The sequence below is a fragment of the Bos indicus x Bos taurus genome, chromosome 19 (genome assembly GCF_003369695.1).
Source record: "Bos indicus x Bos taurus breed Angus x Brahman F1 hybrid chromosome 19, Bos_hybrid_MaternalHap_v2.0, whole genome shotgun sequence".
Classification (NCBI taxonomy): domain Eukaryota; kingdom Metazoa; phylum Chordata; class Mammalia; order Artiodactyla; family Bovidae; genus Bos; species Bos indicus x Bos taurus.
The window spans coordinates 29,445,285-29,470,237 of NC_040094.1; the positions used below are offsets into that span (position 1 = coordinate 29,445,285).

Genomic DNA, 24,953 nt, shown 5'->3' on the forward strand with positions numbered 1-24,953 from the left:
TAGCTTGGAATTTCCTCTGTAGTAAAAGAGAATCCTGCTTGAGTCTTGTGGGCTTGAATCAACCACTGCCACCGTCCCCAGCTACTACCCATCGTGCTTCCCACTGCCTGCCTGGCATTTGCACGTAAAACAGTCCTTCAAGGTAGACTTTTTCTACCTCCATTTACAATAAGGAAACTATGACTCAGAGACAGAGTGACTTTCTCAGGGTCTACAGCAAGGATGCCAAATCACGTCTGCAGAACACCAAAGCCCTCCTTAGCTGTCAGGTAACATCTAGAATTTTTTATTTTTATGATTTTTTTGATGCAGACCATTTTTAAAGTCTTTTATTGAATTTATTACAATATTGCTTCTGTTTTATATTTTTTTTGTGGGTTTTGTTTTTTTTTAGTCCATCAAGCAGATCAAATGCACAGCTCCTGCATTGGAAGGTGAGGTCTTAACCACTGGATGGCCAGGGAAGCCCCAACACCTAGAATTTTTTACCTGAATGCTCTGATAGTGGGACTCCTTAACTATGTTACACCCTAGAGCCATTTGGCAATTTGCAGAGGTCTATAGACATCCCCCTTCACAATAATGTTTTAAACACACGAAATAAAATACATGGGACTGCAAAGGAAATGAACTGCATGGAAATATAATTATCAATTGTTTTCAGTAACAGATGGTTATATTTGTTCTTCTCATTGCACATTAAATAACAAGATCCAGCAGTGGGTCAAATCATTAGTATCACTTTGAAGTTGTAAAGGCATAAACGATGTTTTTGGTACCTATAAGAACTGCAAAGCGATACGAAAACATCTGGATTTCTACCGGTGACCAAGTCACGGGAGCTACTAATATGACTCTAGTTTTGCTGCCTACATTCATCACGGCAGGAAACGCTCAACTTCAGTTAGAGGCGGGTGACAATAAGGATGTCTCATCTTTCTCATCCCAATTCACAGACCCCTGGCTAAGAGTCTCTGCTCCCCAGCAGCTATGGGACCAGGGGGAATGGGAATGTGGGCAAGAGAGGAGGGAGGGGAAGGGAAGGACCCCTTCCTTCCCCCACGGAGTCAGCTGTAGCCCCTGGATGTTCAGGAGTCCCTGTGTGAGGAGGGGTCACGTTCCTGTCCACTGTCCTTCCTGAGCTCCAGAATTCCTCAAAACTGCTTCTCTTCTGGGAAGCTCCCTAAATAGTCTTTCAGTTTCTCAGCCTGGTTCCCATCTTAGTCTCTGTTTTACCATTCTTTTCTCTCTCTGGGCAGTTTAATGCCTTTTCAAACAACACCCCTGAGAGGTTTGGGGAGTTTCTCATCTCTCATATCACACTTCTCATATGACTTCAGAAGGGCAGCCCCCGGAGAAGGGGAGGCCCCACTGCAGGCGTGGTGCAAAGGTGAGAACCAAGGGCAAAGTCCAGCAATGGTGGGGAGGGGCCCTCCCAGGGCAGAGAGGTCTTGCCTAGAGGGGCTGCCTGCAGAAGGGAGGACAGTGGTCAAGTTACATAACCTTTCTGGACCTCAGTTTCTTCAACCATAAAATAGGAGACAGGCCTCTCCATCATGGTACCTTATGGGGTGAGGAACGGACAGCAAGAAGGCTCAAATACACTCTAAACCAAGAACCATGCATGCTCAGAGCCCACCTCTGCCAAGATGAGGCCCGGAAAAAACTCACCAAGGGACACTGGGAAGCAGTAGCGCTTTCTGGTGCTTTAACCATCTCTCAATGTACAAACTGGGCTTCCCAGCTGGCACTAGTGGTAAAGAACCCGCCTGCCAATGCAGGAGACATAAGAGACACCAGTTCAATCCCTGGGTTGGGGAGATCCTCTGGAGAAGATCATGGCAACCTACTCCAGTATTCTTGCCTGGAGAATCCCATGGACAGAGGAGCCTGGCCAGCTGTAGTCCATGGGGTCAAAAAGAGTCAGACACAACTGAAGCAACTTAGCATGCAAGCGCAATGTACAAAATGACCGCAGCCCCTGCCCCTCAGGGAGGGGATGACCTGGGGAAGAGCTGGATCCAGGCCTCCTCATCCCCTCCCCGTTCTTCCTGTTTAATCAAGGCATCCAACTTGGGGGCCCTGGAAAGGTCCCTCCCAGCCTCCGTGTCTCCATAGATAAAGTGACTTCTGAGGACCCCTCCAGCCCCAGTCTGACCCATGGGGGATGAAGGACTTCCTGTCCCAGCCACATCGCCCCCCAGTGTCAGTAGGACAGCTGCCCCAGCAGGTCCCCGTGGGCAGAGCCCACTCTGCTTTCTGTCTAACCACCACGATAAAGCTGGGGGACGGGCTAGGAGAAGAAGGGCAGGTGCAGGGAAACCAGACTGCCCAGAAGCACGTGCCTGAAGTTACAACATCACCAAGATGTGGCACCTGTGTCAGTGGTTCCCTAGACCTGCCTCCTCCCTGCAACAGTGATTGGGGGTGGGGGGAGGTGGCAGAAGGCAAGAGGGAGGGAGAAAGAGGATGCACTGGACTGGGGCAGGGTGGGGGAAGGTCAAGTGGGAGGCTTGAAAGGTTGGGTGGAGCAGAAATACCCTTAAAACGTCCTGAGACTGGGACGGATGAAGGTGGCTCGAAAACAAAAACAAAAAAGTCAAAATGTACACCGGCAGCCCCAATGTTTCCTGTTTTTCTAACAAATCACCAGTGACTTCCAAGAAAAGCGAGCTGTGCTACACTCGGCCCTGGGCACAGCCGCAGAATTTGCACATCTGGCCTGTGCTTCGAGAGCAGTCCCGGGCACAGGATGTGGCAGAGCTGCCCCAGAGATCTGCAGCTCGAGGATGCTCAGAGGCAGGATGCTGCCTGGGAGACAGGGAAGCAGAAGGTCCGAGGGGCTGAGAGGACCCTTTCAGAGGATGCATGTGGATGGGCTGTGCCATGCTCATCTGAATTCCTAAGTCCGGTCAGGAGCATGTGGGGGCTCCAGGGAGCAGAAAATCAAAGAACCCCAGGCCACCATCTCTCCCCCACCCTGCAAGGCCCCAGCGAGCCCCACCAGCAAGCCTCCCCTCCCTCACTCCCCCACAGGCAGGGCTGGGTAGGAGCTGTGGATGGAGGGAGGGAGACAGAAGTGAGCCAGCCTGCATCTGCCCTCAGGCTTTATTCCTACTTGGCTGCTACCCCAGTGGGTAGACCCGATCCTCAGGTTGACAACATTCACACATATAAACTATTTGAAAGGAAGTTTCAGGGCTTCCCTGGTGGTCCAGTGGTGTTAAGAATTCACTTGCCAATGCAAGGGACACTGGTTTGATCCCTGGGCCGTGGAGCAACTAAGCCCATGTGCCACAACTGCTGAAGCCCACACGCCCTAAAGCCTGTCATCTGCAAAAAGAGAAGCCGCTGCAACAAGAAACCCATGTACCACAACAAGTAGCCCCGGGTCTCTGCAATTAGAGAACACCGACATGCAGCAACTAAGACTCAGCACGATCAAAAATAAATAAATCTTAAAAAAAAAAAAAAGTAAGTTGCAGGTTGTAACATCATGACAAGTCACTCCTCAACATTAGATTGAACCATATTAAATAGGAACAGATATCAACATGATCATATGGCTCAATCTGTTGTCCATCGGCAGACGAATGGATAAGAAAGTCGTGGTACATATACACAATGGAATATTACTCAGCTATCAAAAAGAACACATTTGAATCAGTTCTAATGAGGTGGATGAAACTGGAGCCTATTTTACAGAGTGAAGTAAGCCAGAAAGAAAAACACCAATACGGTATATTAACACATATATATGGAATTTAGAAAGATGGTAATGATGACCCTATAGATGAGACAGCAAAAGAGACACAGATACAAAGAACAGACTTTTGGACTCTGTGGGAGAAGGCGAAGGTGGGATGATTTCAGAGAATAGCATTGAAACAAGTATATGGTTCAATCTAATATTTTACCATGCCTCCCTTAAGGACAAGGACATTCTCTGACCTGAGACCATTACCACACTGAGCAAAAGAATGATGTTACACAACGCCATCTGCTATGCCTCAGGGGCGTGTACATACTTGCAGAGCACCTGCTCCGTGCCTGACTGCCCACCAGCCCTGCATCTTGGGGAACCACCTCCATCCAGTGGCCAAGCATTGGGAGGAGGGGGTGCCGCTGGTCCTAGCAACCTTCTTACCCTGGGAGCTGATGCTAGACGGGGTACAAAGCAGACATCTGAAAATCCACCAGAGCCCAGTGACAACATAAAATGATAATTCCTCCCCAGGGAAATAGAAGACAAGTCATAAGGCTTATTTCCCAAAGACGGTCATGGCACCTCCCATCCCATGGCTTCTTCTACAATGCAGCCCTGACACTTCCCCACACAAGAGATGGAATCTAATTCCCTCCCCTTAAACCTGGGTGGGGGACTTCCCTGCTGTGTGCATGCATGCTGAGTCACTTCAGTAGTGTCTGACTCTGTGACCCTATGGACTGTAGCCTACCAGGTTCCTCTGTCCATTGGATTCTCCAGGCAAGAATACTGGAGTCAGTTGCCACACCCTCCTACAGGGGATCTTCCCAACCCAGGGATAGAACCACGTCTTTTATGTCTCCTGCATTGGCAGGCAGGTTCTTTACCACTAGCGCCGCCTGGGAAGCCCTCTTCCTTGGTGGTCCCGTGGCTAATACTCTGTGCTCCCAATGCAGGCGGCTTGGGTTTGAGCCCTGGTCAGGGAACTAGATCCCACATGCTGCAACTAAGAATTCACATGCTGCAACTAAAGATCCTGAAACTTTAGTGTGCTGAAACTAAGATCCAGCACAGCCAAATAAATACATATTAAAAAATAAAAAACCGAAACCTGGACGGGCTTGTGGCCGCTTCAACTGATAGATGACAGTGGAGGTGAAGGGAAGCAATGCCGCTGATACAGCTACTGCCTCATTTCCTAGAAGACTTGCACCTGGAGCTCTGAGTCATGGAGGAAGAAATCTGACTACCCATTTGGAGGTCGCCATTTTGTGAGGAAGCCCAAGCCACATGGGGAGGCCACTTGCAGGCACTTCTGACTTGCAGTTCCAGTCCCCAGCTGTTCAGGTCTTACCAGCTGAAGCCTCAGACAGCACTGAACACAGACAAGCCATCCCCAATATGCCCAGCCCAAACTCCTGGTCCACAGAATCCATGAGCATATTAAAATGGTTAGCCTCAGGCTTCCCTGGTGGTCCAGTGGCTAAGAACCCACCTTGCAGTGCAGGGGACACCAGTTCGATTGTTGGTCTGGTAAGATCCCACATGCCACAGGCTAAGCCTGTATACCACAATTACTGGAGCCATGCACCCTAGAGCCTGTGCTCTGCAACAAAAAAAAGCCACTGCAATGAGAAGCCCACACACGGCAACCAGAGAAAGCCCATGTGCAGCAACAAAGACCGAGGGCAGACACAAATAATTGTTTTTTTTTAAATGGTTAACATCTTCTAATACTACATTTTGGGGTAGTTTGTTACAAGCAATAGGGCCTCCCCAGTGGCTCAGCAGTAAAGAATCCGCCTGCAATGCAGGGGACTTGGGTTCTATCCCTGGGTTGGAAAGATCTCCTGGAGGAGGCAATGGCAACCCACTCCAGTATTCTTGCCTGGGAAATCCCATGGACAGAGGAGCCTGGTGGGCATTCGGGCATGGGGTCACAAAAGACTTGGACATGACTTAGTGACTGAGCATGTCTGCACATTACAAGCAATAGTATATGGAACGTATGTATCTGGCATAGACCCCACACCCAGGCAGAGACCAGGCCACATGACAAGAAGGCATTGGACTATGTGTTCAGAAAAGCCCAGCTGGAACAACTAAAAAAAACGCTACTCAGACACAAGTGCCATCCGCCAGGCAGCTCAGACAATCACAGCAATTCAGAGGTGCAAGGGCCCATAGTGGTATTCAACCTAAATTCACTTACTCTAATAAAAACTCCTCTTATGGAGTGCAGATGACCACAGGATATTGGGCTGACCAAAAAGTTCGTTCGGGTTTTTCCATCATATCTTACAGAAAACCCAAACAAACTTTTTTGTCAACCCAATGCTTTTCTGGATGCTACGGTAGATACAAACTTCACTGATACATTGCCCTTTCAGATACGGACCCTTGCTGACACCAGCATGGAGGTGGCCACGTTCTGTGGACCAGAATGACCAGGGCAACTTGCAGGCACACATGAGCCTCAGGATCTTGACAGCTGCTATTCTCTCTGCCTGGAGTGCTCTGCTCCCAGATGCTCACTAATTCTCACTCCTCCTGGTCTTTATGGTACGGTCTTAATTGGGACTTCTGGTAAACCCCACCTCTGGCACCTGGTGCTTCATTTTCTCACCTCTCTTATCACCACCTGACACGCTATTCATGTTACTTAGTATATAAATAATAAACCATAACAGGCTTTTTCTCTCCTCCAGCCCCATTAGAATATCACTCCATGAGGACTAGGAAGAGTGCTCGGCATATATTTGCTGAGTCAATGAACAAATAACAAATGAATAAGTGAATGACCAAGAGGTTTAAAGAAAGGTAATAGAAGAGAGAAGCATGTGGGATCACACACATCTAGCCTGACTGAGAGAAGGATGCTGCTTTCCTTGTATGAATCACAGAACTGGGTCACCACAGGCCAAGGATGGCCAAGGGCATCACCTGGACAGAAGCTGGAAGCGTCCTTGGGTTAAAACCAGGCCATCTGAGAAAGCCTTGCTCTTCTGGTCATCTTATCTCTTGGAAGGGCAAGGAAGCAATGAGGAAACATACTAATGTGTCTTGTGTCTTTAATTCTGACCAAGAATAACGGGAGGTTTATAAAATAGAAGCGAGGGGGAAACACAGGGGAAATGACCACATCATCTCAAAGTGTGGACTAATCCTAGCAGAAAATGCTGGACAGTCAGACCCACATCTTAGACTTTAAGGAAGCAGGCTCCTAAGAGGCCAGGAACCCAAGAGAATGGCTTAGCAGGGAAAGAAAATTCTGAAAATTAAATTGGAGGCAAGTCACAGAGTCTCACGAAAGTGAAGAGGGGGATGTCAGGGGCCAGCATGACCTCTTGGAGCGTGCCTAAAACAGGGAAGTGAGGGCCCCAAGTAAGATGGAACACTGAAGATCGAGAGTGAGCATGTCACAAAAGGGAGGCTGGAGAAAAACACAGAACACATCAAGAAGGGCCCAGAGAGTTATATTTTGAACCTAAATCCAAAAAGATTAGCCTGGCCATTCAGGACAGATTGGGGCATAGTTACAGATGCTGGAAAGAAAACAGAACTGTTCCATGGCTAGTTCCTCCATCCTTTTTCTCAAGGAGAATAGTTATCCTACCAGAAAGGACGGATCAAAGATGGCTTGTTCAGTCAACAGCAAGCATGTATTAAGTGTCTATTATTTGGGGGTCTTACTAGGCACTGAGACGGGGGAGGGGTTCCAGAAATCTCAAGGAGTTCACAATCAGAGGAGAAGATAAGGTCCAAAGGTCACCAGGCAACGTGGTAGGACCACCACCAAGAAAAAAAATTATTAAAAAAGACAGGATAACTTGATAGAAAAATGGGCAAAAGACTTGAATAGACCTTTTCCCCAAAGAGGATCTCCAAGTGGTTAGTAAACACGCCAAGGTGCTCAATTTCATCAGGCACCAGAGAAATGCAAATTCAGGCCATGACGTGATGCCACCAGACCCACCTGAATGGCTGAAACAAACAAGATGGGCACACGCTTCAGGATATGAAGCACCTGACCCCTCACGACTGCAGGTGGGGTGTGAACTGGTCCAGCCACTTTCCAAATGGAAGACACTACCCACCACAGCACGACCTGCACCAGCCACATAACATTGCATTCCACCCGCCGGGTACATGCTCAGAAGATACGCACCAGGAAGTTCAGAGAGGCACCATCGAAAATAACCTCCAAGTAGACCCTTGGAGGGTAGGGCATCTCCGTGTAGGTTTACAACAGACAGGTACGGTGGAGGAGGCACAAGGTCAATTAGCAAAGCTTCTCCAAGAAGGTAACTCCCAGTGGTTAAGACTCCAAGTTTCCACTGCAGGGGGGCTCAGGTTCAATCCCTGGTTGGGGAACTAAGATCCTGCATGCCACACAGCATGGCCAAAAAATAAAAATAAAAATAAATTTTTTTAAAAAGAAGGTAACTTCCAAGATAAGTCTACAGGAAGAAGCTGCCTTGGGATTCAGGCATGGGGTTGGGAAATGGACAGAATTAAGAAGTATAGACAGCTTGGTTCTTGCAGGGAATGCCCAGGCATTCAGAACTACTGGAGAGTAAAGGATGACAGGTATGGGGAGATAAAGATGCCCAGGCTGGGTGGCAGACTGCGAATGGCTTTAAATGTCAGGCCAAGTGCTTAAGGGTTTAGTCCAGTGCCACATGGAACTATGGCCAAATTTTCAGTGGGTGAATGTCTCACTGACCTTGGAATTTAGATGATTGCACCAGCAAGGGGATAAAGGGGAGTCTGAGATGAGACAGGGTCCGCCGACACAGAGGGCTCTAAAGTAAAAAGCCACTGCTTAAAATGAGTTGAGGATGGCAGATGAGTATAAATACCTCTCAGAGTCATAAAGAAACTTGAGGTTGTGAAAGGGAACTGCTACTGATACTCTTTGAAGGATCAGAGAAAATGAAAGATGTACGAGAGAAGGACAGGATGAGATAGAGAAAGACGGGAGACACGCAAGAAAAGGCTGTCCCAGTTTTGGAGAACTTAACAAAAGTAGCATCTTGGAAACTACAGTCTCAGAGTCTGCCAGCCCCCATGACATCATTCTCTTTATGTTATTAAGAGGTAGTTTGTGAACAACATTCAGGGAAGGATCCAGGGACTACCAGGAGCAAGAATGGATTCACTAAGGGGGTGACTCAAGAAAATGCACAAAAATAGCTTATATGAATTTTAGCAAGTCTTGCTATAGGCTCATAACGGTGCAAAAAAAAAAAAAGTGAGCACAATAATCATAAGATAAATGGACTCACCTCTGGCTTCAGAACCTCACCCAAGAGAGCCAAGGGTCTTCATCTGTGGGGTCACCTCTCCTAAAATGCCAGAGAACTCTGCTTTTGGTCCTTTATAGCAGTGGTCCCCAGCCTTTTTGGCTCCAGGGACAATTTTTCCATGGACCAGGAGTGTGTGTGGGGGGATGGTTTCAGGATGATTCAAGTGCGTTACATTTATTGTGTGCTTATTTCTATTATTATTACATCAGCTCCACCTCAGATCATCAGGCATTAGATCCCGGAGGTTGGGGACCCCTTACAGCATGTCATGGTAAACACTGTGGTAAATATAAACAACATAAAAGTTACCATTTTAACCATTTTAAACTATACAGCTGAATGGCATTTAGTACATTCACATTACTGTGAGACCATCAGCACCATCACCTCCAGAACTTTTTCATCTTCCAAAACTGAAATTCTTTCCCACTGAACACTAGCTACCCACTCCACTCTTTCCCAGCCCCTGATAATCACCATTCTACTTTCTGTCTCTATGAGTTTGACTACACTACGAACTTGTAGTCAGTTCGTAGGTTGAATCAGACAATATTGTCTTTTTCTGATGGGTTTCTTTCACTTAGCATAAAGTCCTCAAGGTTCATCCATATTATAAAATACATCAGAATTTCATTCCTTTTTGAGGCTAAGTACTATTCCATTGTATGTACAGATCTCATTTTGTTTATTCCATCTGTAGACAGACATTCATGTGGATTCCATCTTTTAGAACAGTATGCCATTTTCTTATTAATGGTTTTCAATAAGGTTTAGAAGGTAGGCTTTTGTACAATTGAAGGGATAAAGAACTTTTATATAACATTGAAGATTCAGAAAGATCTCAAACTAGTAAAGTTCAAACGTGGATAAGACTCATAACTGTCTTTCCATATCCATTCTCCCTTATTCTATAGTAATGTAATTTTTAGAAAATTTAGATTATATTTCCCAGATTCTCTTGTAGCTAATTGTGGCCATTTGACTACATTCTGGCCAATAGAATATAAGTAGATGTTGATAAGTACAATTTCCAAATCATGCTTTTAAAAGGGATAGGCGTGCCTCCTCCTTTCTCTTTCTTCCTTTTGCTAGCTGGAATGCAAATCCAATGGCAATTGCTAAAGCAGCCATCATGCACCCTGAGATGAAAGCTACATGTTGGGGAAAACAAAGCAACAAGATAGAAGGAATGTAGGTGATCTATGAAGTCGTTGTGTAAAGACTGGACCCCTTATGCTCAGACTTTTACATGAAGGAGAAATAAAGCTCTATCATGTTTAAGCCACCATCATTTTACATCTCTCTGAAATAACAAAGAAACCAATATACTAACTAATAGTTCAGTCACCACCAAGTTCTCTAGAAGCACAATTGTATTTGTTTGTCCATTACTGTGTCATTTAGATACAGCTGGTGGGATTTTCCCCAAATTTGTAGGCCATGTTGTAAGGTCTGACCTTAAATAGAGACCACACAATGTACCCAAAATTCCCTTATAAAGAGGCACATCATAAAAGCTGAAGTCATCCTCCCGAGAAACAGCCCCTATTTCCCATATAGTGTGCCCACTTCTGTGTATCCCACTCCAAGGGGAGCAGCAGTAATTGAGTTATCTAAAGGTCAGACATTCTTCAGAGCAAATTGGCTTAACTAGCTAGTACTGAAGCAACTCAAGTTGAGAGGGTACTGTTTTGGTAAACGTTTAGAGATAATCTCTTACTGGTGATAAGAAGGTATCCTGAAAAGAAAGTATAGGTGTTACAAAACTCTTCCTCCCTAGACAAGATCGAACAGTTCAGTGAAAAATTATGTCCTCCAAACAAAATCATGGAGATAATACAAAGATCAATGATTTCCGGGGAGTGGGGAAGGAGAAGACTAGACAACGCACAGAGAAATTTTAGGGCATTGACAATACTCTGTATGGGGTGTCCCTGGTTGCTCAGCTGGTAAAGAACCTACCTGCTAGCATGCAGGAGATGCAAGAGATGTGGGTTCAATCCCAGGGTTGGGAAGATCCCCTGGAGAAGAAAATGGCAACCTGTTTCAGTATTCTTGCCTGGGAAATCCCATGGACAGAGGGGCCTGGTGGGCTACAGTCCTTGGGGCCACAGCCACACATGACTGAGCACACATGCACGCATGTAATACTCTGTATAATATTATAATAATAGATATATGTCATTACATTCATAAAATTCATAGAATGTAAAACTATCAAGAGTGAAACCAAAGGTAAACTATAGACTTTGGGTGATTGTGATATGTCAGTGTAGGTGTATCTATTATGGCTGGGATGGGGGAAGGGCTGGGAGTGGGGATAGGAGCTTGAGATTGATATGTACACACTACTATATTTAAAACAGAGAGCTAACCAAGATCTACTGTATAGCATGGGAGCTTGGCTCTATATTCTGTAATAACCTGAATGGGAAAACAGTTTGAAAAAGAATGGATACTTTATGGGTATTACTAAATCACCTTGCTGTATACCTGTAACTAACACATCATTGTTAATCAACTATACTCCAAAATGATAGGATGAAAAAAAAAGAAAAAAACTATATTCCAATATAGAATACTGAGTATATTCCATAATGTCTTGAGTATATTCCATAGTGTTCCAATATTCCATAATGTGTTATGAAAAAACCCAAATGAATCTTTTGGCCAACCCAATAAAATTTTTTAAATGTACATTCGTCCTTGGTGTAAAAATATATGTGCCCGTCTGGTGAGTGATGTTGATGATGTGCGGGGCAGGGGGTAATATGACAAATCTGTACCTTCCTCTCAGTTTTGTTGTAACCTTAAACTTGTTCTAAAACATTTAATTAACAATAATAACGTTCCCACCTCCATCTACTGAATAGGTCTTAGGAGTAAGCAGTCAGTGAGAAGTAATCTCATCTTGGAAAATGCTGGGGGGGTGGGGGTAGGGGGAGGAGGAAAACCGGACTCTCTGAGAGGACTGTGCCCTGGACTCAACCATGGTGCTAGCCCAATCCTTCAACATTCCCTCCACAGGAGCCTTGAAGGGAAACCAGTAGAGTTGAGGCTTGGTGCAAGAAGGGGCATTCTCAGCCGCTACATCCATCTCAGGGAGGACGCAGGACCATGACAGCACCTAAAGGAAATGGAAATTGGTGGCATCTCCTTCTGTCTCCATTGCGCCCAGTACTCGGCCCAGTATTGAGGGCTTCTTTCTGTCAGTTCCCGCAGGGCCCCGCCATCTTGTTTTTCTAGCCCACTCGAGTGCCTCCTAGAACGACCTCCTCTCCCGACCGCCAAACTTTACCTCCCATGCCTTGGACCTGAGCTCCGCAGCCTCATTCGTTCAGAAATGTTTTTTTTTTTTTTCTTCATTCCATACAAAGCTCGTCCTCGCTCAACACGACCTCTCGCCTCCCTTCTCAGCCCCACCCCCCAGGCCAACCTCTGCCACTTTCAAGTAGGAGGTTTGAGTATCAGATTCTTAGAGGGCTGTGCGTGCTTGTTTTTCTTCCTTCGCGCTTTACCATAAACCTCCCTGCACAGACCAGTATTATCGCACCGTGATGCGCAGGCTGAGGTGTTGACGGCGCGGGCGTCCCTAGCACCTCTGCCCTGCTGGGGTGCAGCTTCTGTTTTGCATCTTCTCTCTACTGGGTTCAGAGAAAGCAGTCACCAGAGAAAACAGCCACAGGGCATCAGAAGTCACGTGATGGGGTGAACCCCATCCTTGGATTGCCTGCTCACTAGAGAAAGGTCACGGGGTCCCCCCTGTCCCCAGGCCCGAGAGAGCACGAGGTACGTTCCCAGAACTTTCCAGGCGCTTATGTCGGAACCCAGGGACGGGGGCCCTGGACACAAGCCCCTGTTCTTGGGGGTGCCGTGGTGGTGGTTACAGCCTGGTGGGGGGACTGCCCCCTCGGCCCATTTCTCTGGTGGGTGAGAAGAGGGGCGTACTTGCCATGTCGAATGAACTCGGAAGCACTACTGGGAGCTTCTCTCTCCTGGGGAGATCTTTCCACTACTCTCTCCTTCCCCCAGAAAGCCTTCTTCTTCTTCTTCTTTAAATATTAATTTTTTTGGCTATGCTGGGTCTTTGTTTCTGGGCAGGGTCTTTCTCTAGTTGCGGAGAACAGGGGCTACCCTTCGTTGCAGTGGCTTCTCTTCTTGCAGAGCACAGGCTCTAGGCACACAGGCTCAGTAGTTGTGGCACACAGGCTTAGTTGCTCCAGGGCATGTGGAATCTTCCTGGACCAGGGATCCAACCTGTGTCCCCTGCATTGACAGGCAGATTCTTAACCACTGGATCATCAGAGAAGTCCCAGAAAGCCTTCTTTCCTCTCCAAAGCAGTAAAGAAAAAGAGAACCTTCTCCTTGTTTACCCTGCTTGGGCGTGACCAAGGGAATTTCTTTTCCCTCTAAAGGGTTCCACGTTAAACTAGCCGGGCTGCATTTATGAACAATGCTTTAGAAGTTGTAAAGGGCGATGTGCAAATTAATTATCAGTCACATTTAATTTTCTCCCGGTTCAAAAACCTGAGGTCATTCCATGTTGCCCTTGGCTTCCTCGAGGGTCAGCATGGCCAGACACCCCACCTTGGGATGTCTGAAGAATCCCAAGAAATCCTCCAAGCATTTCTTTGCCCCAGTGCCCCTGAAGACACAGCTCCTGATTGCCCCACAGTCAGCCTGGTAGGCGGGACAGGAAGCCCCTCTGCCTTGTAAACACCCATGTTGCAAACAGACACTTCCCCAGGCTCCTCTAAGGCGGGGTCACCAGCTGGGAGTGGCTTGTTTGGGCTTACCAGGGGTGCCCAGCTGCTGTCTTGAATCTGAAATAACTTAGAGGGTGGAACAGTTTCCCAAGGATCAAGGACTTAGCAGTTGGAGTTTCCCAGGGGCTTAACGCGTCTGAACCCCACCTCCCCACCTGTCCCCTCCACCAGCCTGTCTTGCCCATACTGGAGTGCAAAGACCCAGGACTTTGCCCCTTTGAAAGCGGAAAGTGTTAGTTACTCAGTCATGTCTGACTCTTTGTGAGTCCATGTACTGCAGGCCACCAGGCTCCTCTGTCCATGGAATTCTGCAGACAAGAATACCAGAGTGGGTTGCCATTCTCTTCTCCAGGAGATTTTTCCAACCCAGGTCTCCTGCATTGCAGGCAGATTCTTTATCGTGTGAGCCACCAGGGAAAACCAAAAGGATACCCTTACCTCAGGTGGGACCCACAGAATCCAGGGAGATGCCTGAGAATGCATTCTCAGAGGTTGACTGAATCCCACAAAGCACTCAGATGCCTGATCATCAGCCACCGGGGCTGACCCAGACTTCCTGTGTGCTGGGTGCTCCACCAGGCAAACATTTATTCACCGCACATGAACTGAGCATCACTAGATGCTGGCCCCTCAGTGGGGAGTTGGCGCTGTACAAGATGGTTGGGAAGTTTTCCTCACCGGGAGGAGAAGGGAGAAATAAGAATACCCATCAGGTCTTGGGGAGGAAACTGAGTCAGGCCATCTGGCTGGAGGAGAGAGTGTGGATTCACGGAGAAGATTCTAAGAGCAAGACTTGGCTTTGAAACTCCAAACACAAGACCTTGGACTTCGGACTTTCCCTAGGAGGCAGGTGGCACCAAAGGCTTCTGAGCGTGGTGACAAAAAGAGTTTCATTAGAAGAATCTCCTGGAGGAAGCGAGGAAGACAGCAGGGTCCAGAAGGCCCATAAGCAGGCCTAGGATGCTGGTGACGAAAGCTGAGTTGGGTGACAGAGAGAACTATAGGGAAGTGAAAAGAAGCGAGAACCAAAGGAAGCGCCATCAAAGCTGGCTGGAGAGTAGGGGACAGGAAGAGGGAGGGAGCACTCAGAGGTGACTGCAACGTCTCCACTCCAGACCAGGAGTCTGGTTTCACTAGACATCCCCAAATGGGGAAGTCTGGAGAGGAAGCCTGCGTCGTGGACGAAGAGCTGGGCTCTGGAGTTGTATTGATGTCGAAATGGTAAAATTGACCAGCATGGACTTGGACATGAGGGTCTGGGTGAGGGAGCTAAGCATGACCTGGGACAGCAAGAAGAGGAGCGTGCACAGGAATGCCAGGAGGTGCATATGGTGAGGAAGAGGCTCTAGGTCAGGATGTGTGTGTGTGCTCAGTCGCTCAGTTGTGTCTGATTCTGCGAACCCATGGACTGTAGCCCTCCAGTCTCCTCTGTCCATGGGATTTCCCAGGCAGGAACATTGGAGTGGGTTGCCATTTCCTTCTCCAGGGGATCTTCCTGATCCAGGGATCGAAACTGCATCTCCTGCATCTCCTGAGCTGGCAGATGGATTCTTTACCACTGAGCCACCTGGGAAGCTCTCTAGCAAGTGGTGCTGGGCATCAAATGCTACAGAAACTGCAAAGAGATGCAAACTAGCAGAAAGCCATTGGAATCTGCCATTACAAGGCCACCAATGACTTCAGAGGAAGACTTCCAGTAGAGAAGCCTGGGTGGAGGGAGGCAGGCCACCACTGTGGTCAGAAGGACTTTAGCCTCTGGGAGTCCTGCCATGACATGGGTAACATGAGGGAAGGAGCGGGTCCCCTCTCTGCTTAGCTCATCAGAGCAGCTCCTATCAGTCTACACTTGGAGAGAAGACTTTGTAAAACTCATAGGATGTCAGAATATAGATACAGCCCCTTGAGCCAAGAGGGAACAGGCTTAGGGAGATGAGCGGCTGAGTGGGGGACAGCTAGGACTAGAGATCTCAGCTCCTACTCCCATTCAGTAGTCTGAATATCACACCACAACCCCCCTGTGTTCACTTAAGCACAATAACAGGCGAAGGAGAGCGCTGAGTTTTGGGTTTTCTCAAAATGAAACTCTCAAGATGTCAGTACAGAAGTGAATGCGAAATGCAAAGGCCCATTAAACGTTGGCTCAAAAACCCCAAGAACAAGAGGCCATTAACTCCCCGCGTGACCTGGAGGTGGATCAGATTGGCACCGAGTTTCTGTGGGACAGCCACAGAGGAAGGTGTCTCTGAAGTAGTCCATTTTATCAGATTGGTTCAGAGGAGCCAAGAACAAGAGACTCCCCCCTGCCCCTCACCCAAAAAAAGTCCATTATCAAGCACAGGAGATGGGCAAGCATCCCTATGTCCAGCTGTGGCTCCAGAGTCTTACCATGCATGGCTCTGGTTTTCTAACCAATACCGAGCTCCTGCTCTGGGAGGACAGGCTCTGAAGACGGGCTGCAGGATTTGTGAGGGAACTGCCCAGCTTTGGGATTTGTTTATTCGAGGCCACTGAATTTCTTAAATTCAAATTATGTTATCAGAACGACCAACTTTCCTACAGCCAGTAAGACACAGTCACCAAGATTTGGAGAGTTAGAGGTGCTTAGAAATGAAGTGATGTGTCTCTATTCTCACAGCTTTCGTTTCTACGTCTGACATGCGTTTTCCTTGAATGTTTCTCCCAATGGGGAACTCACTACCACAAGTCTGCCCATTCCATTGTTATTCTGCTCTGAACTTCTCTAAGCTCTTCCCTGTGGTAAGCTGAGATCTATTTCCTCACAATTCCCTTCATGGGTCCCTTTCCTCCTAGGAGAACGACCTCTACAGGGCAGGTCTTCACCTTTTCCAAAGAATTATGCTTAGTCCCGAAGTAGAGTGTTAGTTGCTCAGTTGTGTCCGACTCTTTGTGACCCCACGGACTGCAGCCTGCCAGGCTCTTCTGTCCATGGGATTTTTCAGGCAAGAATACTGGGTTGCCATTTCCTTCTTCAGGGATTGATCCCATGTCTCCTGCATGGATATGACTTCTCCTTTATGTCCTCTTCATATAGAAAAACATCTCTCCTTCTGTAAACATGCGGTATTGTGCCATCACTACCTTGGTTACCTTTCTCTGGGTATGAGATGGTTTATCAGCGTCCCCACTAAACACAGCACCTGGCCTTGCACCACTCTCCAGATGGATGGAAGCATCTAAGAGTGGAAATGAGCCTTCCCTCAGCTGAAGGGCAGGAAAAGGAGAGACTCACGGGAACCAGTGGAGAATTGTTGAAGGCTCAAGAATCAAAGATGACTCTGAGGTTCCAGCTTGGGAGCACGGAGGTGCTAGGTGTGTACCCGGGAGGACTAAGGAAGAGAGAAGAGGAGAGGAAGGCTTGGGAAATGGGAAACCGAGAATCCAGTAGTGGAGACCTAAGACTAAGCTCTTCTTCCAACTTCCAAGACACAGACCATGCCCTGCTCTGCCAGCTGTCCCCAGAGCGCAGGAGAAGATTCTCATGATCACTCACTCGGTTGTGTCCAACTCTGAGACCCTGTGGACTGTAGCCCGTCAGGTTCCTCTGTCCATGGGATTATCCAGGCAAGAATACTGGAGTGGGTTGCCATTTCCTCTTCCAGAGGATCTTCCCAATCCAGGGATTGAACCCTCATCTGCCTTGGCAAGTGGGTTCTTTACCACCAAGCCACCAGGGAAGCCCCAGGAGGAGATGAAATGCCTCCAAAATCACTTTGCATAACCAGCACATCAAAACATGACAACAGCAGTACAAAAGAGGAGAATACGGGCCGACCTTATCTGTGAGCACGGATGCAAGAATTCTTAAAGCCATAGCAGCAAATCAAACCTAGCACTGTTCTGAAAGAACAAAACTCCTTGACTAAGCAGAGTTCACTCCAAAAGGGCAAGCAGGGCTGAAGAGAAGGAAGTTAATGATGTAACACATCACGCAAACCTACCTCAAGGCGAAAGAATACAAGGCTTTCCTACTGGATGCTTCCAATTGTAACTGGCAAACCTAACTTCCATCTGTGCTTTAACAAATCCTTAGAAATGAGGAATTGAAGAAAACTTCCTTTACACGTGGCACTTGACTTCAAGGCATCAGCTCTAAAGAACTACAACCACATCAGAGAAATAAAGGCCCACACTCACGCCAGTCCCTGAGAACAAGGGAGGCCGTGAGAATATTTGCAGCAAAAACACCAGCAGTGGCTGCCTCTCTGCTTCCTGGATCGTCTCTATTCATGAGAATAGCCACCAACATGCACCTTCTCGGGTCTCGTTTCTAGCCTTAAGTCTAGCTCCCTGGCTGGGGGTAGGGGAACCAGAGCAGAGGGCTTCTTTTAAGGACACCACTAGCCAAAGTAAGGGTTTCCCTGGTGGCTCAGCAGTAAAGAACCTACCTGCCAATGCAGGAGGCATGGGTTCGATCCCTGGGTTGGGAAGATCTAGTCTAGTTATTCTTGCCTAGGAAATCCCATGGACAGAGGAGGCTGACGGGCTACAGTACATGGGGTCGTAGAGTTGGACACAACTTAATGACTAAACAACAACAACTACTAGCTAAAGTGATGTTCTTCAATCATCTTGGAAATGGATTGAATTCAAGATTCAATAATAAACCCAGGAAGCGTGCACACGGCTTGTGAGTGGTCCCCACACCAAGCCCTGAGATCTCCCCAAGGAGAGATCCATCATTCTCACAACAGCTGACTCCTGCATGGAGCCAAAGAAATCAGTGTATAGAAAGTCCTGTTTTCCAGATCAGAGGTTACTCACCTGGGTTCCCTGGTGGACAGCAGAGGTCTGAGAAGACCCAGAGGTTTTCTGCAAAACTTTGAAAGAGCATGCGTGTGCGTGCACACGTGTGCCTTTTGTGGGGAGATGGAGGGGATGATCTATGGCTTTATCAGCTTCTGAAAGAGGCCCATTATCGAGACTGAGTTCGAAAGTCTCCCATAAGAGCAGCAGGTGTAGATGTAATCTCACCCAGAAAATGCACTGAGGAGGAGGGTGGCCTCAGCCAGGCTGCATGGAAGTGGCTGTGGGGAGATTTGCCTGATGAGAGTCAAAACCACCAAGTCACTCAGGAACAAACGCTCAGACCCAAAAGCCAGAGGTACGTCCACAGAGACCTTGGGGTCCTGGGAAGAAAACCTGGAAGGAAGAAGGATGTGGGGGCTGAGAGGATGACTTCGTAGGAAATACACAAAATCTGGGTTGTAAGGACAGCAACTCTGAGAGGGATGGAACGAAAGGCCAACGGTGGTTTTCTGTGGATGGAGGCTCCTTTCGCTATGGATAGCCAATGTGAGAGCAAATGCAAGGGACTCCTGCAAGGAGCCCCTCAGCAGCAAAGGAACGTACTCTCTGGTGATGATCAGTGCAAAGGAAAAGGGAGGCGCCCCCTCATAGTGTTAATGACCTTCATGCGACCTCGGAGGAGGGGGAGAGACAAGGAGAGGGGAGATGGGGCGCAGGGGATGGGTCTCTGGTTTATGCCAGAGTTAACCTCACTTGGTTTTTGTAGGAGAGGAGGCCCCCACACCCCACAGAAATAAAGGAATTCCTGAGAGGGTGCACCCAGAGAGGGCTTAGCACATGTCTGCTCAGTGTTGGGGATCATTTTTATTACCATTGGTATTTTCTTCTATATTGTATCTCTCAATTCTCAACTCGAATGTGACTTCTTCAGGGAAGCCTCTCCTTAATCCTTAAACTATATGGGGTTCCCTTTCCATACTCGCCCGGGACCTCATCATTCTCATGATGGAAATTACACGATAGGTATCTAGTGTCCTGCCCACTAGACTAATTTCCACCAGGGGAGGGGGACTTCCCTGGTGGTCCAGTGGTTAAGAATCTGCATTCCCATGTAGGGGATGTAGGTTTTATCCCTGGTCGGGGAGCTAAGATCCCATATTCCACAGGGTAACTAAGCCCAAGCGCCGCAACCAGAGAAAAGCCCGCAATGAAGACCCAATGCAGCCAAAATGAAAAATTTCCAGGAACGTTATCTGTCTCCCTCACAGTCCTCAGAGCCCCAGCACGTACCTGGCACATGGAAGGTGCTCCGTGCAGAGGTGCTGAGCCAAGGAATGGACTGTTGGAGATGAGGAAGGGACCATAGAAAGCATCTGTGCACGCTTCTAGGGAGATGGGGAAACTGACACTTTTGATGTACATGGACTCAACCCAGGGTCACAGGGCTAGAAATAGGGGAATCAGGCAGAAACACAGCCCCCCTGACTCCACAGGAGGCAGAAGCTGCCTTCAGCTGTCACACCCCTGCCCTGCCCCCGACAAGGAAACCACACAGACTCATTTGCCTAGGTCAACAACAACAGCAGCAAGACTCTTGAGGACATGAAAATGAAAAGCACACCACTCCTTCCGGACCCCACCCTTCTGCCCCCCACAACACCCTGTGCTCCGCAGCCCCCTTGGCAGCCCCCACTATTGCTGTTCGTGGATTTCTCAGAAATCCTGGGGAGTCTGATGGTGACAGCTGAACAGCTGTGCTGAGCATCAGAAGGCCCTGGTGAGCCAGCCACCATGTCACTGGTCAGACCCTGCAGGCCAGAGGGGCCAGTGCTCCGGGAGGACAAGGAAGGCATGGGGAGGACGGAAGGATGGCGTGGCCAGTGCTGTGGAGTGAAGAGGGGCTTAGGGAAGTCTTCAAAGATGATGAGGTTGAAGCTGGGCATCCAAGGATGAATTCATGGTCTGCCAGGCAGGCAGTGGACAGGAAGGGCAATGTGGTGGGAAGGAGCAGCACGTGCAAAGGTACTGAGGTCTGCCCAAGCTTCAAGAGATGAAGAAGGCAGGGTGACCTGAGCTGGGTGGCGGAGGCCTTGCTAGGCATGCTAAGGGGTATGGACCTTCTCCAGAGGGCCAGGGCAGCTCGGGAGGATTTACAGCTGGAGTGTGACCTGTTCAGCTTTGTCATCTTATATCCCCATGAGAGAAGCTGGACTGGGAGTTGGGGAAAGCTGGAGGCAGGCGTCTCCCACTAAGGACAAACCCTAAAGCTCAAAGCCATGCACCCCAAGTGCTAGATGTGGTAGACTCAAGAAGGACCCAATGTCTGCTTGGTGCCACTGGTCACCCACTTCTTCCCATTCATTGGCCCTACCCTCCAATCTTGTGCACTTTGCTACAGCTACACCTCACTTATCTGGAAGGCACTTGGCTGATAACCCAACTATCCAGAACCTTCCGGCCACTAGCCTGGAAGCAAACAGAGAAGACCTATAGATGGCCACATTCAGGCTCCCAGTCAGCCCCACAAGCCATGCCCTCCACACCCACAGGCACAGGCAGAATACCCCTTGGGCTGGGTCATCTCTGGTTATCCACCCAGCCCTGGCGCTTCCTAGCAGTATCATCCTGGTCCTTAGTTTCTTCCTTCATGAAATGTGGATAATAGTTGTAGCAACCTGAGTATGGCAGTGAAGATGAAAAGGAAATGGAGAAATACTTAGCCCACTGCCAAGGACCATGAAATGATAGCTAAAGGGGAAAAGGACAATAAGATGACAAAAATTTTGTCCTGAGCAGACCCAAGGTATGCACAAAATGGCAGGTAGAACCGTTTAATATTTTCAAGGAATTATTAAATCACACACCATGTGCTAGATTTATAAAGGCAAGCAACACATTTTACAAGGATTTCTTTTAAAAACTGGATACCATGAAAAGTTTTGGTGTTTAAAAGGTAAAGCTGGTGGAAAAAGTGATACGTGCCATTTCACTTACAAGAATGATGTGGTTCTGTGTGTACCTCTGTACATCGAAAGCGTTCCCCATATTTGCAAAATACACATCATATTTAACAGAATCGAAAAAGATGCCATCAATTGTAAGATGCACCATTATTTTAGGCTTCCTTAGTCACTCAGTGGTAAAGAATCCTCCTGCAATGCAGGAGATATGGGTTTGATCCCTGGGTCAGGAAGATCCCCTGGACAAGGAAATGACAACCCACTCCAATATACTTGCCTGGGAAAGTCCTATGGACAGAGGAGCCTGGCGGGCTACAAGAGGTGGAAAATGACTTTGCGACTACACCACCATTATTTTGTGTGCCAGAAAGAAATATTGCCACCTTTTATAATGGTAAGATGCCATAGATGGTAAGATGATTTCAGAGTTGTTAAAATGTGAAAATGCGTACATCTTCACATCAATGGAATACTCTAATAAGTAATATATGTTTGCTGTGCTGTCTCAGCTTGCCTCTGGATAGAAGTCAGACATAGTCTTTCCTTTGTCCACTCCCCATGCCATCTATGCCAGAACCTCAAACCTCTTCCTTGAACTGATGACAATCACTCCATCTTGCCCCTCTAGATACTTCCTTGCTTAAAAAGCTGATCCAGGCTTTCAGTCTACCCACAGCTGAGCCAAACAAGTCTTCTAGTTCACAGAGGTCCCACAGAAGTCTGGCCAGCTCAGTCCTTTGTGGGTGAGGCTCTCTGAACAAAGACCAAGTCAGCGCTCTTTGAGTGTTCCTCTGAACCCAAGCTGGAGCCTCTAACGTTGGGCTGCCCAGGCAAAGGTGACTGCCTCTTCTTTTTCCGCATCTCTGCCGGAAGGCCAGTGATCAGACTAACCTGGGGCCATGGAGCAGCCTCCAACAGCCAGCCTCCTCCTCCACATTATGACCCCTGTAGTAAACCCAAACACACTGGTCACCCGGTTAGCTTCCGCTTGATTCTTCTCGAAAGAAAAAAAAGCGGGGCGCATGCTGGGGAGAGACAGGCAAAGAGACAGAGGTCTTTCTCTGTCCACTACAGCTTGTAAAGAGAAGACAGTTCTTTATCCCTCACGGAAGAGATTGGCAAGGATCTTAAAACCCTGATGAGGGGCCTTCCCTGGGGTCCAGAGGTTAAGAATCCCCCTCTCAATGCAAGGGATGCGCATTCAATCCCCGGTCAGGGAACTAAGATCCTACAGGTCCCCAGGCAACGGAGCTGCCCCACAACTAGAGAACAGGAGTCCACACAGCAACAAAGAGCCCTCAAAACCAAAATTTAAAAACAACAAACAAAAAACAGTGAGGCCTGGCACACACAGACTCTGCACTGTCCCCAGAATAACCATCCTGGTTAGTTATTCTTCAAGAAGCAGGGGAGGGTCTTCTGAGCAGGAAGAGAGAGTGGACCATTCAAAACTGTCTTCCGGAGGAGCCACACCGCAGTGTCCCCGCTGAGGAAGCAGGTAAGCCCGAGACACCCACTCCCTTGTTCTGCAAACACCCAGGGCAGCTCCCTGTGCATTCGCCCTGCTCACACTTTCTCATTTGATTTGCTCCCTGAGGTTGCAGGTTAGGGCCCATTTTGCAGACAGGGAAGCAGGCTGGGAAAGGGCAGTGTGATGCTCATGAGGCTCAGGGTCACACAGCTGGGCACAGCTGGAACCCGGGCCTCCTTTCCAAAGCATCCAGGGTTCCCAAGCAATGGCACCAGCCTCATCACTTAACGGATCTTATTCAAATTTTAGAAAAATACAGATTCCAGATCCCACCCTTGGAAAGCTGTACTGTAGGGGGTGCCTGGAGAAGGTGTGTTTTAACAAGTTCTGGGAACCATTGCCCTTCTGGGTAGTCCCAGGCCAGGAGGAGGGAAGGTGTGGAGGAGAAGGCAGAGTGACCACTGCAGGGAGGGAAAGACGGGGGACCCAGACAGAACCCTGGACGCAGGTAGACTGGCCCAGTTCCGGCCCTCATTTCGCCCAAACCCACTCCTCCTCTCTGCAAGAGGCTTGTAACTTACTTGATACCACATCCTGCTGCTTTCATCTCGCCTTCCTTTTCCCTCTGAATAATCTCCTTCCTCCTACTGACCTAAAGAACTTTTATTTACCCGAGGCCTGGGATGGGCCAGCGCGCACGCGCACGCGCACACCCATGCACACGCGCACACCCATGCACACGCGCACACAGAGTCACGCAAGGATACCGAGAGGGTGTAAACACGGATAAGCTGACAGCGCCAAGAGTGCGCTTCTGGAGAAAAGCAGCCACTGTCTGGGGGCCCACGCTCGCTGGAGGTCCTGGTGGCTGAGGACCCCTGATGCCAAGGCTCCCAGAGAGAGAGCGCTCCCAGACGGGAGAGCAGACTCCTTGACCCGAAGACACAGGGCAGCCTCGAAAGAGGCAGCAGGAGGCTGCGGTCACAGTCGGACCGCACAGATGCCTCCAGCAGTGGCTACTTAGGTAAGGATGGACAGCCGGCATACCCTTCTGTCTGAGATTACTGGGCACGCGTGTGTGCGAGTCGTGTCCCCGGCAATGGGCCCTATTCTCAGAGGCAGAAGACGGCAGGATCTGTCCAGCGCACTGGCTGCAGCCTGTGCTTTCAGGGCGCACCTGTCTCCAAGTGTCCGCGGGCAGCTCTGGCTCTGCCTCAAGCCCCTACGCGTGCACTCCGCGTCCCCGCGCCCCGGCCACACACCTGCAGTCCCCGCTGGGCGCCGAGTCCCTCTCCAGAGGCGACTCCCTGCGACTCCGGGTACCGTCGCGACCACCGCGCCGGAGCTGGGGACCCGCGCGGCGAGTCCCAGCATCGATCGGGGCTCTGCTCAGACGGCGGACTGGGGGCGGGGCCATGCCGGGGCGGGGCGGGGCCATGCCAGGGCGGGGCGGGGCAGGCCGCCCAGCCGGACTCTCGCGCCACCTGGTGGCTGGGCGGCGTCGGCCTGGCGCCAGCCTGACCCCAAGCATCCTCGGAGTCCGGCCCGAGCCCACCGCGCGTATGAGGACGCCCAGCTCTGAGCTCCTCTGCCCTCGGAAGGAACAGGTCCTGGCTGAGGGCTGGCCAAGGCCGGAGGGACGCCAGCGACCCTCCCCCACGTCGCCCCCAGAAGTAAGGTGAGGCTTGACCAGGGGGAGCGGAAGCGCGGCTTGGCAGGGCTGGATGGGTGGGCGGAGCGGGCGAGGGGCCTGGGGTGGGGGCTTCGGGGAAGGAGGAAAAAGGGGAAGCTCCGACGAGTTGCTTCCTTCTCGCACTGCGCCCCAGCGCCCCACTTCCTCCTCCTACTTCTATTTTCTACGGGTGCTCTTAACCTTTAAAATGCCTGCACCCCTGCTGTGCACACGGGCCCGCGACCCTCGCCCTTCGTCCTTGGGCAGAAATCTTTCCAGAAATACCAGCCCATCCAGACTTT

General features: G+C 49.2%; 1 protein-coding gene across 3 annotated transcripts in view; it reads right to left on the reverse strand.

The window, feature by feature from the left end:
* The window catches only part of PIK3R5 (phosphoinositide-3-kinase regulatory subunit 5), a 74,484-nt gene extending 50,116 nt beyond the window's left edge, over positions 1 to 24,368 (reverse strand). For all 3 annotated transcript variants that reach the window (XM_027517839.1, XM_027517840.1, XM_027517837.1), the window contains exon 1: positions 24,242 to 24,368. The gene's annotated coding sequence lies outside the window, so the exon portion shown is untranslated. The remainder of the gene's footprint in view (positions 1 to 24,241) is intronic.
* Between the last annotated feature and the right edge of the window lie 585 nt (positions 24,369 to 24,953).